General features: G+C 41.0%; 1 long non-coding RNA gene across 1 annotated transcript; it reads right to left on the bottom strand.

Annotated features, from left to right (window-relative positions):
• Positions 1-66: 66 nt before the first annotated feature.
• LOC310848270 lies at positions 67-2,950 on the bottom strand. Its single transcript, XR_014566253.1, has 2 exons — positions 2,348-2,950; positions 67-601 (listed from the first exon to the last, which is right to left on the bottom strand). It is a non-coding gene; the product is annotated as an uncharacterized lncRNA (long non-coding RNA).
• Between the last annotated feature and the right edge of the window lie 4,971 nt (positions 2,951-7,921).

Below are 7,921 nucleotides of genomic sequence, written 5' to 3'. Positions count from 1 at the left end.
GATACAATCACAGGTTATTGAGTACATTAAATGTTACATTGAAATAATCTCTAAGGAAGAATAAACTATCTTTACCCAATGGATTAATAGATGACATGAAATTTGAGAAAGGTATTTCCCAGCCAACAGCAATCTCTCCTTTTGCTCGTTCAGGTACATATATCTGGGTTAGGCAGCCTGGGCTTGTTGCAAGATTCTATCCATTTTACTGTCTAAGTTGCAGTGATGTCAAAGTTCCAGACCGCAATCTTGATTTTCAGGTTCCTATTGTCTGTCTATAAAAACAATAATCATCTGAAACTGAACTGATCTTTGATGGCAATGAACTTTGTCACAGCTGGGTAATTGAACTCTTACAAAAATAAATCACAGTGTTTCAACACACAAATCTGCAGAGTGAGACAGATAGACAAAACACACAACATTCAAACTGTGCTAGCCTGCCTGTCTATCTAGCTGCCTTGCCCTGGAGAAAAGCTCAGGGGGATGATATTTTTAAACAGGAGCCCAGTTTGAATATGAACACTCTCCAAAGTTGGCTGCAACACTGTTTATTTCTGTTAGGATCAATCGCTGTCTTCGTTACTTTTTTCTCAGGCATCTGGAAAAGATATGGCATATTCTCTGTTTATGACTGTGTTAACTGCAAACATGCCCCAAGAAATCTTGCAAGGGATTGGTCATAAACGGTTTTGTTGCCACTGAATTGCATGTTAATCTCTAAAGTGGGTTGGGGAACCTTTCTCAATCCAAGGGCTTCATTCTCCCTTGGCCGACCCTTGGGGGGGCAGATTCAATTAAGAGTTCCACGAGCAGAAGCCTGTTCAAGGACTTCTGCTAACAAAATGGGCTTTCCTCCCCCCCCGCTGCCACCTTTTGTGCTTCCCAAATTGGCTGTGGACGGTTTGGGAGAATTCCCAAAAGAGCTTGGGGAGAAGAGAGGGGATCGTTCTGTCTGGCAAGCTGAAATGGTTGTGCTCGTGGAACAATTGCCATAGTGCTACGTTGAATTCCTTCCTGGGTGTCATATGCCAATGGTGATCAGGGTCAAAAAGAGATGAGTGTGGCCAAAATGGGCACAGCCATGCCCACACAGAGAAACACATCCTATGAGTTTATATGACATCTAAGCCTGACCCACATTTATTTTTTGTCTATCAGTTTAAAATGTTTCCTGGAATAGCATCTCCTGACCCTAAAGGGGGATTTCTTCCCAAATGCAAACAGCAGCTTCAAAGGAGGGTTTTTGGTTAGAAAAGCAATAGGAAGAAAGGGTTAAATTATCCCCCTTGGTTTCTGTGATATTGATAATTATCAAACACCCCCACCCCAGCTTCAATTTGCATAAAACAAAACAAAACATGCATGTTTACTGCAAAGGCATGTTTAATGCTGCTTTCTATAGTTTGATCCTCGGAAAGGCCTTTAAAAAACAAACAGGAAAATGCAAGATTTGTTCTGCTGGCCTTGGTGCTACTGGGACGTCTCAAACCGCTTGCTCAGATGGGGCCCCACAAAACTGATAGATCACATCACATACCAAGTGATTCAAGAGTGCAACCTAAATATAGCAACACATTTTGATGTTCAGACCATTGAGTTTTTATCTCACTCGTTTCATTCCCTCTTAACCCAATGAACTGTGGCTGTTTCCAGCTTCTGGGCTGAATCCCTTGACTGTAAAAAACGTGCACAGCTCCAGTATGAACAGAGTGCCAGCTAGCAGCTACTTAATAAAACTGACTCTGTAGAAGGCAACTTTATATGTTCATGACAAGTATCTGCAATACCTGTGTCAGGATCTTTTAACGTGTCCTTATACTTAATCTATATCCATCTGGTTTGAGCTGTTTTAAAATGTCTGTGCTGCAAAGGCCAAATCCAGCATGCTAGGATTTAAGCAGTGACTAAACACCCTGATCCTAAACATGCTTTTCAGATATGTCTGTCGAAAAAGCCCAAAATGGTACCCTTTTTTTAAAGGACTCATCCTAAGCATTTATATATGCTATGGCAGAAGAATCAGGTCTCCTACCAGGTTAAAGTTTACTTCATCTTGGTTGTGGATCAAGAAATTTCACAAATGGCCAAGAGTGCTGCTTGATTGATCTCTCATCCACAACGTGACCCTGAGAAGAAATGCGTATCCCCATTTGTTAAGGCCTAGAGCAACATTGCTATACGCAGGGCGAGGGTGATGATGGTCACGATTAAGAATAAAGTTTTATATAGCTCTTCCAAGTGTTCAAAGCACTTCCAATGTATTCTTGAGTTATAATCTTCTGTAACAGTCCCATAAGTCAATATTCTTTGGATTTGCAAATGGGAGGCTGCGAGTGAGGCTTACCTTAGACCACATGCTATGTTCATTACAGAGGTGAGATGTGAACCGGGGATCGCTATACATGCTGATGCAGGGTTGCTTCCCCCAAATCGACACATGGGAGACCTGCTGTCATACCATGGATCTGCCTTCTTTGGCCAGGCAGATGAAGGCTGCGATCCTATGCTTACACCTGGGAGTAGGTCCCATTTAACTCAGTAAGGCTTAGGTTTGAACAGACGCAGTGCAATTTACATTAATTCCTGTTTGAAATCAATTGTATTATTATTTGCACAGATGTGTGCTCTGACGCTGAGGTACAATTAGCTGAAACCCAGAAACTTTAAAACAATGAAGCCATTCCATTCAGCAGGATGTAAATTATACCCTTAGCGAATGCTAATACAAAAATTCATTGTTAGCAGCTTTTAAAAGGCTTTTCACAACAACTTCTCTAAAGAAGATATGGAAGAGGTAGTAAATTTAAAAATAATACTGCACATGAAATGAGAAGGAGCTGCTGACCTTGAAAAACAATTTTTCCTCAAGATGAGAAAATAATTGATTTTTTTTTTTGAAAAATATGCTGTTAATCTTTTTTTATATAGCATTTTGTGGTAGTGAAAGCACTTTTATAGCACTTACAGCATTTATCCACACAAGCAACCATCTGAGCTGGGGTAAACTGAGAGTTGTAGACCACCCAAGTAAGCTTTATGGTTAAGCAGGGATTTAGATGCAATGGAATTTATTTCTGTGGGAAGCCACAAGAATTTCAAGATGATTTCTTTCAATACATTATTAGGGTTACAAGGACAAACTGGTGCTGTTAATCCTAAGCATCAAAAACGTCTGAATGCCAGGCATTAATGAACGTTAATTTGTGAAGGTAATAACCTGCCCATGAGAAAAACGTGCAGATTCTTGATGTATTTCATCTATGAATGTACCTAAGCATGCCCATTTAGCACACCAGCACCTCTCTCTGTTATATTTCTGAATGTTGGGTTCAACCCTGACTCTTCAATGAATTGCAAAAGAAATGAGAGCGATTAAAACACCTGTCCAGTGATCCTGTGACTTGCTGAGTTAAGAACTGTAGCACTCTAGAACCATTGCTTTGAAGGATTATTCGCAACCACCTAGTCCAATATGCTGGTCCAAGCAGCAAATCTAGAGCAAGAGAGCCCGTAATAGTGCTCTGATCAGCCCTGAGTGCTCACTGGAAGGACAGATCCTGAAGTTGAGACTCCAATACTTTGGCCACCTCATGAGAAGAGAAGACTCCCTGGAAAAGACCCTGATGTTGGGAAAGATTGAGGGCACAAGGAGAAGGGGACGACAGAGGACAAGATGGTTGGACGGTGTTCTCGACCAAACTGCGGGAGGCAGTGGAAGACAGGAGTGCCTGGCATGCTCTGGTCCATGGGGTCACGAAGAGTCGGACACGACTAAACGACTAAACAACAACAACAACAGTCCAATATGCTGGTCCAAGCAGCAAATCCAGAGCAAGAGAGCCCGCAAGGGTGGCCAAATCTGCCAATGTCCATGCCAGTTTGCAAAAGTCCTTGTGAAAATTCATCTGCGTTGTAGTGTGAATTTCTCCTGATACACACATTTTTGTATGCACTTTCCCCTACTACAATATACTTCTATGTTATTTTTCCACAAATTTATACACTTTGCACTTTTGTATGCATTTTTGTATGTGCAACGCAGGCTAGAGAATGACATTCCAAAATATGGAGAAGCGTAAATTTTGAAGGATGGCTATGTTTTGCTTCCCATGTTATTATTTTTTTCCCAGAAAGTGTGATTTGTGTATGTTCACCCAGCGCCTTCATTGTATATATTTTAGGTGCCAGGTGAAAAAGTTCCTCTTCAACCAGGCCTTTGGCTGATTAATATCCTACTTTTAAATGTGTCTGTGGGAATAAGGGAGGTTATCGTTTTTCTGTTTTGTTTTACTTATTTACTTGTTTTTATCCTGTATTTTATTCTGTGAACTGCCCTGAGATCTCATGATGAAAGGCATTATTATTAAAAACAAAGAAAGAAACAAACAAAAAACATACTAATAGTAATAATGTGAACCAAATCAAATTTCTTCTCCATCTCTAACATCCTTTGCTTGAAGACCTCCAGCAAACAGGAGACTACTCTTTCCTTCAATATGTTCCTTCTAATCAAAAGCTACCCTCCTGCATGTACAGCACACATCAGTTTGATTACTCCAGCTGGCCTTGTTTTCCCCTGCATCTACAGCTTGTGTGTTTAATGGCAAAAACTTGTTCTTTGAGACTGCTTGTTGTTGCTTTCTATACTCCATAATAATTGGAGGCAAAGAAGTTCCTGAAGAAGAAAAAGTGACACTTGTTCCTCTGGTCATCCCTAAATAGCAACCTCAAAGAAACAAATGGCCAATAAATTGTGGTTGCCAGGATATAGCGAGGCATTTGTTTGAATGGATTTCCCATGCTGAAAAGCAGATTTCCACTCCATCCCCAGTGGAACTGATGCCCTCACTGCAGAGGCTGGATGACTGCAGAGTCTGGATCTGGGGTGGGGAGGGGGGGACATTTCAGAAAAACCTGTTGTAAACCTCAAAGTGGGAAATCATGTTGGCAAACGAAGGACACCAACAGCGCCATCTGGTGTCACAGTATTATAATGCATTTAAAATGCTTTTCCTTTACTAATGTAGCTCAACACACAGCGAGTAACTAAAAGCAGCCCCTGACCAATGGAGTTGGCTTGTGCCAATGCTCAAAATGTTAATATAAAACAGACATTGATTTTTACAGGGGTGTTTCTCTCCATAAAATTCTTGCCAAAGAGTGTTACATTTTATTAAGAGGCAAGAGTGGGGGGAAGATTCTGCTATTACGTGTTTGCGAAGGCTGCTATTTATTGTGATATCAGCGATTTTCACTGCTGTGTGATTACTGTGCCATAAAGCCCAACGACAACATTTAAACACCAATATGAAAAGAGTGCTGAACTTTTTGAAGCAATAAATCTCAAGGAACCTGCTCTGGTTTCTCTTCATTGTGTTTTCCTTGGCATCTTTCCATGCCTTTGAATAATCTGCTCTGACAACTCCCATACTGGCTTCCTTTAAAGTTTTCCTCTAATAAGTCTCAAATCCCTCACACAGTCTCTCTGATACCGTATCTGGTAATAGAATCAATATGGGGTTCCTTGCTGCAAATGTGCCAGCAGAAAAGGGGAGAAATGTGCTTCCGATTATTTCTAGGGTTTCCTGTCTTGTTTTCCAGGTCTGTATTTTGTCAAATTACAGGTAACCTCATCAGTAGCCAGAGAAAGCTGTCAATTTGGGTTTCTCATTTTTCCCAGTCCTAAATTACGGTAAGTTCCCCACATTCCCACATCTGTTTGCAAATTCATTTTAAAAGCTCCTCATGAAAATTCATCAGTATTTTCCCTAATATAGTGTGTGTATGTGTGTGTGTGTGTGTGTGTGTGTGTGTTTGTGTGTGTGTGTGTTTTCCAGTAAAGAGGAGAAAAACTCATATGCTTAACAGCACAGAAATAACCAACACACAAGAGGGTGGAAATCCCTACAAACTAAGAAATTCTTGCATGCTATTTTACATTTGTGTGTGTGTTACTTTCACTCATACTTAAATTTGTATGCACTCTTTCTCCTAACATATGCATTTTTACACATGTCTGGGGGTAGGAGAAGTGCATTGTAAAAGTCAAAGAAGTTTGACTTTTGAAGGATAGCTGTGTTTTGGTTCACATATACATATTGTTTCAGAAACTACATTTTTCTTCCATCTTTTCAGGATGCATACCACCAGAAATAAGGGATTTCCCCTGCCCCTCCCTGGCAACCCCTGATACTTATGTTTCTCTTCCTTATGAGAAGTCAGGAAGAGCCTGATACTATGAGGAGAGAAATTCAGACAAGTGTTATTGATAGAGGGGGATGAGGAGAAAACAAATCAATTTATTGCAGTGCAGTACAAATTCACAAAGCTTTTAGTGACTGCTATTGCCTGAACACCATGCTCAAACTTAGAAAGTTTTGAGAAAAACTATCCTATCCTATACCATCAGGAATCACTAGCATGGTGTCCATGGAGGCAAGTGTGTCTGCCAGTACCTTCTATGGTATCTGAGAAAGGCCTCAGTAACTATCCACTATGTAGGAAGACTATTTCCTCTTCCTGCAAACAAGCATGCTCTGCCACATTGATCATGTGCCCTCAAATGTGCCCACATTCATGGGATGCCATCCACCTTTTCTTCTGTTCTGAACAGATGAGAGGTGCAAGCAACTTTTCTCCATGAGCGAACACAGTGGTGGTGCCTTTTCCTATTGATTCAGGAAGGGGTGTGATGTGCTGCATGCTTGCAGCTTTTTGTGGTCCTCTGCTCTTTTAGAAGTGGCTGCCATTTTGTATCACGGCACATGACAGCCATTTTGTGACTGGTCCCACTAGCCCCAAATGGTTGGCGGTCCCTGTTCTATTATGACTAATGACAGGAGGCGGGAAAAGTCAGCTGTTTTATCTATACAGCTACTCATGCAAGGGAATCCTGTGCTTTCAACTGTAATTTGTATCTTAGTTCCTCAGCTGAGGGTATTGACTCTCTCAGTAAAACCATGTTATTATGTGCAAAGAACCTTGCTGCATATTTTGAATGTTTGCTTGCCTATGTCTCTTAATCTCTGAGTCCATGAACTTTGGACTTGCTACCTCACAGGAAGGCCTGCTGTCAAAACATCTGCTGAGGTCCACCTCCGAGGGCCTTCTGGCGGTTCCCTCACCACAAGGAGTGAAGTTACAGGGAACTAGGCAGAGGGCCTTTTTGGCAGTGGCGCCCTCCCTGTGAAACTCCCTCCCATCAGATGTCAAGGAGATAAAAAACTACACAACTTTTACAAGACATCTGAAGGCAGCCCTGTGTCGGGAAGTTTTTAATGTTTGACTTTTTATTATGTTTTTATATGTGCTGGAAGCTGCCCAGAGTGGATGGGGAAACCCAGCCAGATGGGCAGGGTATAATAATAATAATAATAATAATAATAATAATAATAATAATAGCACAATCTCCATACACAGATTACTACACTCATAATAAGCCAGTGTGGTGTAGTGGTTGAGAGCGGTGGACTCGTAATCTGGTGAACCGGGTTCGATTCCCCGCTCCTCCACTTGCAGCTGCTGGGTGACCTTGGGCTAGTCACACTTCTTTGAAGTCTCTCAGCCCCACTCACCTCACAGAGTGTTTGTTGTGGGGGAGGAAGGGAAAGGAGAATGTTAGCCACTTTGAGACTCCTTCGGGTAGTGATAAAGCGGGATATCAAATCCAAACTCTTCTTCTTCCTTTAAATGGCTGACAACCTTGATAATTTGAGAAGTTCAGATTCTAAACTAATACTCAGGAATGATGCATTTGACCAGTGCTTACTGACTTCATTTTTTTTTTTAAGTATCAAGTTTCTTTACTGACTTGCCAGAATATAATACTGTAAAAATCTTAGCAAGAAATCAATTCCTCATTTATTTATTTATTTATCTTGCTGTATCATGTTTTTAAACTTTGCATTTCAGGATTGAA

The sequence above is a fragment of the Podarcis gaigeae genome (assembly GCF_964106915.1).
Source record: "Podarcis gaigeae genome assembly, chromosome: 7".
Lineage (NCBI taxonomy): Eukaryota > Metazoa > Chordata > Lepidosauria > Squamata > Lacertidae > Podarcis > Podarcis gaigeae.
The sequence above is the reverse complement of the archived record's forward strand: the minus strand, read 5'-3'. Positions and strand labels throughout refer to the sequence as shown.